Raw genomic sequence first — 12,694 nt, 5'->3', positions numbered from 1 at the left:
CACTAAGGTAGCTGCTAACTGAAGTCAAACATTTCTTTATATATTTGAATTTGAGGGCAGAACATGTGGACACTAGGAGAGGTACTGCAGATTCATAGAAAGTCATATAAAGAAATAATTCTATACAGAAGCAGGCTGGACATTGCTTTTACATCAAGTATCTGAAGTTAACATTCTATGCTGTTAAATTTTATCAGCTATTTTTAGTTATTTCAGATGTGAGAGATTTTCTTTTCAATGTGAGTTTTCTGATCATTTGATCAGGGCAGCACATACATTTTATCCTTTTCTTAAACGAAGTTCTGTGGCGCTCTGGAGCCAATTACATCCAACACAAGCTTCAACTTACAAATGAGGTCATAGAGTCACAAAGAGGTCAAATGACATATTCAATCTCATGGAGCCTTTCAGCCAAGTTTAGCATTTACCCTTGTTGTTGTTTTTAAGTGCTGTCGAGTCAGTTCTGACTCATGGAGACCCTGTATAGGGTTTCCAAAGAGTGGCTGGTGGGTTTGAACCACCAACCTGTCATTAGTAGCCTAGTGTGGATTCTACAGAGCCACACTAGAACTCCTCACTTTATCACAATTGGGAGATTTAATCAAGCCCAGATTTCTGAAACCAATAAAAATAACCCATAGTTTACAAAATATTTCTTGGAATTCACGATTACTAATGGAAAACTTGAAAAGGCTTTATAAACATGTTTTGCTAAAAGAACACATGCTTATCTGAATGTGAGAAGTTTATTAGAGTAACAGATTTTTTTCCCACTCATAATTATCCCAGTCTGCAGTTCGAAACTACCAGCCATTCTGCAGGTGAAAGATGAGTTTTTTTTTTGCTCCCTTAAAGATTTATAGTCTTGGAAACCCTATTCAGGGTTGCTATGAGTTGGAATCAACTCCACAGCACATCACTACCACCACCAGGGTGAATAATACAGGTTAATTACTTTAAGATCCAAAGTTTTGTTTTTATTCCAATTTTTCTGTAAGAATATTTATCTAATAAAAATCTTTTACACCTTCTGAAACTGATGGCATTAACATATTCAATTGCATCTTGGTGATTCAAAGCTATTATTATTAGAATACACAATATGAATCTCCAGGGAGAAAAAAAAAATTAACTAGTATTTTTAGTTAGTGCTTATAATAAAATATTTCAGTTAACATTTAGGGAATTATGAATTCAAGTATGCTATTGAAAAACTAAAGATCGTTACCAGTTGAATTCACAATAAGATTTGTTGTCGTAAGTGCTGCCAGGTAGGTTCCAACTCACAGTGACCCTGTATAGGGTTTGAACATAGACCTTGTGGTTAGTTGTTGTTGTTGTTGTTAAGTGCCATCGACTCATTACTGACTCACAGAGACCCAGTATAGTGTTTCCAAGCAGTGGCTGGTGAATTTGAACCGCCAACTTTGTGGTTCAAATAATTTTGCAGTCCAGTGCTTATCCTACAGGGCCACACCAGGACTCCAAACTAAAATTACATCATCTAAATCACTAAGTGAAAAACTCATTTGCACAAAATGAGAAGAAACATCCGGGAAGTATAAAAATCCATTGTCATTATGTCCAATTATAAAACAAACACAAAGCTAATTTTCTTTATGTAGGTATAATTTACAAAATAAATGCAAATAGTTAGCTGTTTTTGCTAATTCTAACTAAGATTCTTGAATTTGGTTAAAAGCAAAATCCAACTATATGCTACTGTATCCTACAATAGAACAAACATTTCTACTTAATACTAAATATTTAAAACAGAAATTTTAACATTAAATGTTTTTAAATGGGGATAAACATAAGTAATTTACTAGGCTATGACAAGAATGCATGTTAATTTAATTGTATCTATAATGTTCTGAATATAAAACAACCATAGTAATTTGGAACTTAAGGCAATCTTTGCACAAATAGTATCAAATATTGCAGTATTAATATTGACTTGCTCAATGACATTCTGGTCATCAGTGATCATCTTAAAGAAACTTTTAAAAGATGTTACAAACTGGGAAAGGGTATTCCCAACAAAGCTAAGCAATAAAGGGCTGTTGTTATTTGGTGCCATCTAGTCAGTCCCAAATCATAGCAATCCTATGTACAACAGAACGAAAGAGTGCCCAGTCATAAACTATCTTCACAATCATTGCTGTGTTTGAAAGCATCTTTGCAGCCACTGTGTCAAATAATCTCATCAAGGGGTTACCTCTTTTTTTGCTAATATTTTATTTACCAAGCATGATATTCTTCTGCAGGGACTGCTCCCTCCTGATAACATGTTCAAACTATGTCCAACAGAGTTTCACCATCCTACCTCTTAAGAATCATCTGACACTACTTCCTCCAAGACAGATTTGTTCATTCTTCTGTATGATTAATATTCTTCACCAACAGGATACTTTAAAGGCATCAGTTTTTCTTTGTTCTTCTTTAATTGTTGGTTATTGGAATGCAAAGGTTGGAAACAAAGAGGAAGGATCAAGAGTTGGAAAATACAGTCCTGGTAATAGAAGTGATGCTGGAGGATGCATGCTAGAGTTTTGCAAAACCAATGACTTCTTCATTGCAAATACCTTTTTAAAACAATATAAAAGGTGACTATGCACATGGACTTCACCAGATGGAAGACACATTAAGAAGATGAGGAAGAAAGAAAAGTCCAAATGGTTATAAAAAAAGACTCTGAAACTTGCTTTCCAGCATAGAGGTGCTAAAAGAAGAATGAGGAGGTAAAAGAACTGAACAGAAAATCTCAAAGGAAAGCTCAAGAAGACAAAGTCAAATATTATAATGAAATGTGCATTGATATGGAGTTAGAAAACCAAAAGAGAAGAACACTATCAACAATTCTCAAGTTGACAGACAAGAAAAAAAAATTCAATACAGAAGAGTCCTTTAGGGAAACTATTAAATGATGCAGAAAACATCAAAAGAAGATGGGGGGAATACATATAGTCACTGTACCAAAAAGAAATAACCAGTGTTCAACTATTTCAAGAGGTAGTATATGATCAAGAGCCAATGGTCCTGAAAGAAGAAGTCCAAGGTGCACTGAAGGCATTGGCAAATAAGAAGGCTCTGGGAGTTGATGGAATACAAACTGAAATCTTTGCACTGACAGATACAGCACTGGAGGCACTTATTCATCAATGCCAAGAAATTTGGAAGACAACTACCTGGTCAACTGATTAGAAGAGATCCTTATTTGTTCGCATTCCAAAGAGAGTAACCCAAAGGAATGCAGAAATCATTGGTCAATATTATTAATATCACACACAAGTAAAAGTTTGTAAAGATATTTCAAAAATGACTGCAGCAGTACATTGACAGGGAACTGTGAAAGATCTTTGCATATGCTTTATTGACTATGCAAAGTCTTTCCACTGTGTGAATCATGACAAGCTATGTACAAAACTGCAGAGTTTAAATGTTCTGGAACAACTTATTCATGCTTATGAGGAACCTGTCTACAGACCAAGGGGCAGTCATTCAAACAGAACAAGGGGACACTGAAAGGTTTAATTAGGAAAGTTGTATGCCAAGTTTGTACTATTTCCCCATATTTATTCAATCTGTATGCTGAGCAAATAATCTGAGAAGCTGGGTTTTATGACAAAGAAAATGGTATCAGGATTGGAGAAAGACTCATTAACAACCTGCAACATGCCCAGGATACAACCTTGGTTGCTGTAAGCAAAGAGGACTCAAAATACTGATGAAAATCAAAGACCACAGCCTTCATCCTTATGTTTTGCACCTCAGTGTAAAGAAAACAAAAACTTCAACATTTAAATAACATTAAATTATATAATGTTTACTATTTTCTCCATTCTCCATTAAATGGTGAATGGAGAAAAAATTGAAGTTGTCAAAGACTTCATTTTGCTTATCAGTCAAGAAATCTAATGCTGGTCCCATGGGGGTTGATTGTGGATACAAGTAAAAAGGAATCCTTAACAACTTCAATCTTGTCTTCATTTATCACAATGTTGCTTATTGGTCCAGTTGTGAGAATTTTAGTTTTCTCTATGATGATGTGTAATCCATATAAAAGTCTGTAGACTTTGATCTTCATCAGTAAGTGGCGTCCTCATCACTTTCAACAAAAAAAAGTTTGTGTTCTATGTATGTTGCAGGCTGTTAATGAGTCTTCCTTAAATCCTTATTTTGTGTGCTTTATCAGATAGTCCATCTTTGCAGATTATTTCCTCAGTGTATATACTGAATAAATATGGTGAAAGGTTATAATCCCGATCTCTTATAAATTAATAGTAAAGGAACAAACAATTTAAAAAGGATAGAGATAAAAACACAGATTTCATGGAACAGGAAATAGTTTGGGCCATTAAGTATTTGAAGAGATATTCAATGGCATTAGTAATCCAGACAGTATGAATCATTAATACAATTAGGTAGTATTTGAATGGCAAAAACCAATGAGACTGGGTATAGATCAAATGGGTAAAGACTGACAGATTTTATTCAAGCTTCTGATGGAAAAAGAGTTTGGATTATTTTCACATTAACCATTCACATACTCCAGATGTTAAAATTGTCCTTCTGGGTATATACTTAAGAGAAACTCTTACAAATTCATATGAGGAGCTATGTACATAAATGGTTGAAGGAAGAGTGTTTACAATTACAAAGATCTGTACTCAAAGTTATCTGTACACAAAATTGAACTGTTAAATACATTTTGTGTTTTTATTCACACAAAGAAGTATTATATACAGAGTATTATATACAGAGGTCAAATGAATGAACACATCAAATTAATCTTAGGATAATCTCAGGAATATGATATTGAGTTAACAGATAAATTCTAAAATAATTTAAACAATTTAATACCCATTAAGAAAAGCTTTGTGTAAAAGAGGAATGGGGTCTTCCGGTTTTTGTGGCAGTGGAGAAAGTCAGGTAGGGAAATCTCCATGCTAGAGAGGGACTGAGATCTCATATAAGAAGTGCTCACAGAACAACTCCAGAGCTCTGGATCTACCATAGCGAATAATTGCTATCAGGACTGACTGTGAGTGTTGGAAATGTAAAGGTAGGCATTTTGCAGCAAAAAGAGGGGAGTGGTTGACTTAGCAGTCCAGGAGTGGAGATCCCTGGGACCATCAAGGGAGAAGAGCTAAGTGTGGGACCCTACCCAGAAGAACAGTGATGGCAGAGATGGAGGCAAAGACAATGATGTGGAGAGATGGAGTAGCTGGGGGCTCTAGACCCAGAGGAAGAGGGGGCTGTGTGCTGAAGACCGAGGGGCAGGCTTGTGGGGTGTACCCTTTGGTTGTTTGATAATGCATGGAGGGGATTGTAATCTTGGCAATGAAAAGGATATACATGATATATGATAGGATGAATGTAAAGCTAATGTTCTCCCATGCAAACTATCACATAAATCACAGTAAAAGATTAAAAACGAAAAAAAAAACTAAAGAAAGGAAGGGAATAATCCGTGCAATGAGCAGATGATTCATTTGGGAGAAAAAAGGCAGGGGAAGGAATAATATCTGACCATGTACATTGACATAAGTGATTGTCAATGTTCTAGATTCTATGTTGGATGGTAATTTTACTATTATTCATTATTTTATGATAAATAATACATATTTCTCTTATCCTCAGTGAAGATAATGTCCTTCTGATCTCTGCCAGTCACCATATTTAGTAGATGAGAGAGCAAGTTTTACATAATAAATGAATTCTGTCATTTCAATTTTCCTCTCCAGATATCTGTCATTTCAACTCTATCTAGTGTAAGCCCTGTTTGGTATATGTTTCACACAACCAAATAAGCAACCTATTAGAGTCACTCCCATTTCCTCAAGTTAACACATTAAATTGAAAATCTATACTTGGTGAGCTCATATAAATGTATTTGATCTATCAAAATCTATATTATTTGATTCTTAATCCCATGGGTTAGTATCGATTGCTAACTTGATCCCCAGTTTATGTTAATATAAATGTTGAGTATTTCCAGTGAAAACTTATATGGCACCAAATACTCTGTCACTAAAATACTGCTTTCTACAAGTATTTGACTATGGTGCACAAGAAAGATGAAGCTATAAGCTCCCATAAAGATTTAGTCTCAGAAAGTCTGTGTAGGATCCTTATGAGTCAGAATTGACTCAATGCAGAGATTATTGGTGATCAGTGGAGGGCTACAAACAGGTTCTCTCACTAATACACTTGTCTCAGTCTCATTGGGGTGCCTTCAAAAAACAGGTCCCATCAAAACAGCGGCTTCTGCTGGGTCAGTCAAATTCAAGAGAGAGGTGTCATCTCAGAAGATTATGATGTCTGCTGTTTTGGATCCCACAGAGGTAATCTTGGTAAATTTTTTTTTGAAGGACACAGAAAAATCTCAAGGGTTTCTTATGAAGAAATTTTACGAAATTTGAAAATTGCATTGGTGTGAATAAGGCCAGGAGAGTTGCCTTGACGAATTGTTTTCCATCATGACAATGCTTAATTTTTTATCAGTGCCATTATTGTTACTTTAAGAGGTATCTCATTATTGTTTTGATTTGCATCTCTCTAATGCAACTCCTTCACAACAGTAACAACAACAATGTGATACTATTGTGGCGATGTGGGTTAATGCATCAGACTGCAAAGTCATTTGAACTGCAAGGTTGGTGGTTCAAGCTCACCAGCTGTTCCTTGGAAACCCTATACAGGGTTGTTATTGTTCGGAATTGCCTCAACAGCACTTAACAACAAGAATGTAATACTATAAGGAGCTCTTATACTGGTTACGAGTCGGGCTGCTAATCTTAAGGTCGGCAGTTTGAAACTACCGGCTGTTCCACTGGAGAAAGATGAGGCTTTCTGCTCCTGTAAAGATTTGAAGCCTCAGAAACCCTGTGTAGGGTCAATATATGAGTCAGAACCAACTCCAGGGTACTTAACAACAACAACAACAATGTGATACTATAGGATAAGAACTATACAGCTAACCATAGGTCAGTGGTTCAAATATACCAGCTACTTCTCAGAAACCCTATACAGGGTCACTGTGAATTGATGGCTCTTAATAACAACAATGAAGTCCCTGGTGTGGCGCTGTGGGTTAATGCGCCAGACTGCAAAGCCAGCTGAACTGCAAGGTTGGTGGTTCAAACTCACCAGCTGCTCCTTGGAAACCCTATACAGGGTCACTATGGGTTGGAACTGACTCAATGGCACTTCACAATAATAACAATTATGGCTAATGTTCTTGAGTATCCCCTAATGTGGTTTTTAGCTACTTGGATGTCTTTGGTGAAGTATCTATACATATCCATTGCCCATTTTTTAATTGGATTGTTTGTCTTTTTGTTGCTGAGGTATTAATATTTCTAGATATCCTAGGGATCAGACCCTTGTCAGATAGGACTGGAAAAAATTTCCCTACTTTTTGTGCACTTTGGTGAAGTCTTCTTGATGAATGCAAGTAATTAATGTTTGGAAGATTCTAGTAATCTAGTTTATCTTAATTTTGCACATTTTTAGTTATGTTTGATATTGGATTTATGCTATAGTTTAGGACTTCTAATTTTACTCCGATGGTAACTTCTAAGAGCTTAATAGTTTTAAGTTTAATATCGAGTTCTTTGATTCATTTTGAGTTAGTTATTATGAATAGTATGAGGTATGGATTCTGTTTTATTTTTCTACAAACTAATATTCAGTTTTGCATCATGTCTTAGGCCGGGTTTTCTACAGATGCAAAACGAGTGAAACATACATATATATGTATTCATATATGTACATAAAGAAGTTTATTACCTTACAGTTGTAGAATCCCAGGTCCGCAGTGGAAGAGCGAGAGCAAGTCCCTCTCACACCTACGTTATATTGGGAGCAGACCACACCCCCACTGAAGCATCCCTTTAATTTATTGTCTGCTCATAGCCATTCATCATAGTGTTAACTATGTCTGTATTAGGTTTCATCACCATGCGAATAAGCATATGCCAACCCCTTGGGATTGGGATGTGTTGTTGTTGTTGTTGTTGTTAGGTGCCATCAAGTCAGTATCGACTCATAGTGACCCTATGCACAACAGAACAAAACACTGCCCCATCCTGGGCCAACCTCACAATTGTTGCCATGCTTCAGCCCATTGATGCTGTCTGTCACTTTGCCAATCCATCTCACTGGGGGTCTTCCTCTTTTTCTCTGACTCTCTACCTTACCAAACATGATATCCTTCTCAAGTGACTAGTCCCTCCTGACAATATGTCCAAAGTATGAGAGACGAAGTTTGGCCATCCTGACCTCCAAGGAGCCCTCTGGCTGCACTTTTTTAAACACAGATCTGTTGGTTCTTTTGGCAGCCCATGGCACTTTCAACACCATAACTGAAAACCATCAATTCTTCTATGGTCTTCCTTATTCACAGGGTAGCTATGAGTCGGAACCAACTCCACGGCACATAACAACAACAAAAATGATATTAATGATACTGTCCAATGATTTCCCCATTCTGTTGGGTCACTTCTCTTTGGAATGGACACAAATATGTATCTTTTCCAATTAGCTGTCTGGACAGCTATCTTCCAAATTTCTTGGCATAGATGAGTGAGTCCCTCTAGTGCCGCATCAGTTTATTGAAAAATTTCTATTTATATTCCATCAATTCATGGAACCTTACTCTTTGCCAGTGCTTTCAGTGCAGTTTGGACTTTTTCCTTCAGTACCATTGACTCTTGATCATATGCTATCTCTTGAAATAGTTGAACATTGACAATTTATTTTTGGTACACTGACTGTATTCCTTCCATCTTCTTTGTTGTTGCTTTCCACGTCATTCAGTTTTGCCCACAGAATCCTTCAATATTATAAGCCAAGGCTTAAATTTTTTCTTCAGTTCTTTCATCTTGAGGAATGGCTGAGAATTTTCTTCCCTTTTGATTTTCTACCTCCAGGTCCATGTACATTTTATTATAATACTTGACTGTTTCATTGATCTGGCCTTTGAAATTTTCTGTTCATATCTTCTTATCTCTTCATTTTTTTTTTTAGCATCTTGACATGGAGAGCAAATTACAGATTCTCTTCTGACATCCATTTTTGTCTTCTTAATGACCTTTTGCTTTCTTTCTGTGTGATGTTCTTGATGTCATTCTATAACTCTTTGGTCTTCAGTCATTAATAACTAATGCACTGAATCTGTTCTGAATATGATTTCTAAATTCAGGGAGGATATATTCAAGGTCATATTTTGGTTCTCGTGGACTTGTTTTAATTTTCTTTGGCTACAGCTTGAACTTGCATATGAGCAATCCACAGTCTTCCCCTGGCCTTGTTCTGGCTGATGATATGGTACTTTTCTCAAGAATAGCTGTGATGCATTTCACACTAATGACTGGACATCACAAAAGTTGTGGTATGACATAAAGGACACCATCTATCAAGGAATTAAAAGTTTATTAAAAACGCTGAAAAAAAAAAGAGACCAAAATGGATATTGAAAGAGACTCTGAAACTTACTCTTTAATGTATACTTGCTACAGTGTACGGATTAAATGATGAAGTAAAAGAGTTTACAGAAAATTTCAAAGGGCAACTTAAGTTAACAAAGTAAAGTAATATAATACATGTGCATAGACCTGGAGTTAGCAAGTCAAAAGGCAAGAACATATAGCTATTTCTAAAACTGACAGAAATAAAGAAAAAGTTCATGCCTCAAATTGCAATATTAAAGGTTTGTATAGGCAAGATAAAGCACTGTAGGTGAGACTTTGGTCTGCAAACTGCAAGGTCAGCGGTTCTGACCCACTAACCATTCTGTGGGAGAAAGAGGAGGTCGTCTGCTCTCATAAAGTTTAGTCTCAGAAATCCTGTATAAGGTGCCTATGGAGCTGTATCAGCTCTATGGCAGTGGGTTTGTGAAAAACAAAGCTCTAAGAATTAAATACAAAACTGTATTAATAAACAAATGCAAGTCTGGAAGTGCTTGCTCATCTATATCATGTAATTTGGAAGACAACTACCTAGCCAGTCAACTGGAGGGGATCCATATTTGTGACCATTTCAAAGAACCGAGATCCAACAGAATGCAAAAATTATCAAACAATATCATTAATGTCACAAACAAATAGTTTTGTTTAAATAATTCAAAAGTGGTTGTAGCAGCACATCAACATGGAGCTATCAGAAATTCAGGTCAGATTGAGTAGGATGTGAAGTGAGGGATATCATTGCTAGTATCACATGGATCTTGGTTGAAAGCAGAGGATACTAGAAAAATATTTATCTGTATTTTATTGACTAAGCAAAGGCTTTGTGTATGTGGAGCATAATCAATCATGGATAATATTGCAAAGAATGAGAATTCCAGAACACTTAATTCTGTTTATGAGGAACCTATACATTAAAACAAGAGGCAGTCCTTTGACCAGAACAACATAATATTGCATGGTGTAAAATCAGGAAATGTCTACATCATGGTTGTATCCTTTCACTGTATTTATTTAATCAGTATGCTGAACAGATAATCCGAAAAGCTGAAATATATGAAGAAGAACATGGCATCAAGACTGGAGAAAGCGTCATTAGTAACCTTTGACACATTGTGGCAGATTGAACACTAATATGCAGACGATACAATTTTGTATAGTGAAAGTGGAGAGAACTGGAAGCACTTCGTGACTATGGTCAAAGACCACAGCCATCCGTGTTGTGTTATGAATTACACATCAACATAAAGAAAACAAAAATCCTCACAACTACCAAAAAGCACTATCATCATGATAAATGGAGGAAAGATTGAATTTGGTAAGACTTCATTTTATTTGGATCCACAATCAACTCCCATGCAAGCAGCAGTCAAGAAATCTAACTACATATTGCATTGGTAATGTGTGCTGTAAAAATTTCTGTTTAAAGTGTTAAAAAGTAAAGATATCACTTTGAGACTGAGGTATGCCTTGCCCAAATCACAATATTTCCCAGTTGCCCACGTGCATGTGAAAACTGGACAATGAATAAGGATGACTGAAAAAGAATTGATGCCTTTGAATTATGGTGTGGGTGAAGAATATAAAACATGCCATGTATGATCAGGAAAATGAAAAAAAAAAAGTCTGTCTTAAAAGAAGCACAACCTAAATTCCTTTTGGCTCCTTTCTCCATCTTCAAAGCCAGTACATAGCATTGCCGAAGCTCTCTCTCTGCTTCTACTGTTACATTCCTTTCTGACTCACTCCTGCTTTTGTTGTTAAGTGCCATTGACCATGTACACGGTTTCCAAGGAGTAGCTGGTGGGTTTGAACTGCTGACCCTTGTGGCTAGGAGCCCAGTGCTTATCCTATTGCATCATATCAGGAATAATTGCCCCATCTCAAAATCCTTAATTTAACCATGTCTTCAATGTCCATTTTGCCATTTATGGCCAAATCCATAGGTTCTGGGAGTTAGATTATAGACATTGTAGAGAGAGCAATACTTTGTCTACTACAGAGGATCAAAATAATAACTTACGGAAAAATGCCATGGACCCACTGAAGTATTAAGCAGAGTATTTTTAGAAAGGAAAACTCCAATTTAGTATAAATAGTGAGATAGGCATTAAAAAGTCCAGTTCTCAAATGAAAATATACTAATTTTTATGTTCATCTTCATAATATAATAGAATATTTTTAATTGATCAGAACCATTCTTTATTTAATTGAATAAGCCTCTCTTTAAATCATCCACCTTTATCATACTGTACAAAGAGAAATTATTTGCTTCTCTGAACAAAATAATTGCCTAATTCAAAACCAAAGATTAAAACCAAAAAACGACATCATTTATTCTGGGGAATCAGTCATGCATGATTGGAACTCACAGACATTATGCCAGCCTTTCTTTCTGCCAATCAATTAAATTTCAGTGAAACATATACTATGTCAGTAATATCCATGTTACAAAAATATTTTGAAATATTTTCGAGTGACATCTTATCCAGGGACTATGGCTTAATTCTGCTTTTTTTTTTAAAGCCTATAGTTGTGTAGTCTACCACTCATCTGTCAGTTAGTCATATTGTGGTGGCTTGCTTGTTGCTGTGATGCTATAAGCTATGTCACCAGTATTTTAAATACAAGTAGGTCATTCGTGGTGGATGGGTTTCATTGGCACTTCCAGAATAAGAGACTAGGAAGAAGGAGAGGCAGACTATTTTCTGAATGATCAGCCACTGAGAATCTTATAAATAACAAAAGAACATTTCCAGATACAGTACTGCAAGATGAAAACATTATGAATAGCATCAGAACATTGTCAGATAATAGTGCTGAAAGATGAGCCCCTCAGTTTAGAAGGCACTCAAAATGTGATTGGGGAAGAGCTGCCTCCTCATAGTGGAGTCAACCATGATGATGCAAATGAAATAAAGCCTTCAGGACCTTCATTTGTTGATGGTGCACAATTCAAAATGAACAGAAACAGCTGCAAACATCCATTATAATTAGAACATGGAATGTAAGAAGTAAGAATCTAGAAAAATTGGAAGCTGACAAAAATGAAATGGAACACATAAAGCTCAATCACCTAATAAACAACAACAGAGGGAATAGAAGTAAATACTGTTGAATGATGATGCATGGAGGAGATTGTAATCATTGCAATGAAATGATGAGTGAAAAACTGATGTTCTCCCATGTAAACTATCACTCAATTCACAATAAAAACTTATATA

This window comes from Chrysochloris asiatica, unplaced genomic scaffold (genome assembly GCF_000296735.1).
Source record: "Chrysochloris asiatica unplaced genomic scaffold, ChrAsi1.0 scaffold00014, whole genome shotgun sequence".
Taxonomy (NCBI): Eukaryota; Metazoa; Chordata; class Mammalia; order Afrosoricida; family Chrysochloridae; genus Chrysochloris; species Chrysochloris asiatica.
Note: the sequence above shows the minus strand (reverse complement) of the source record.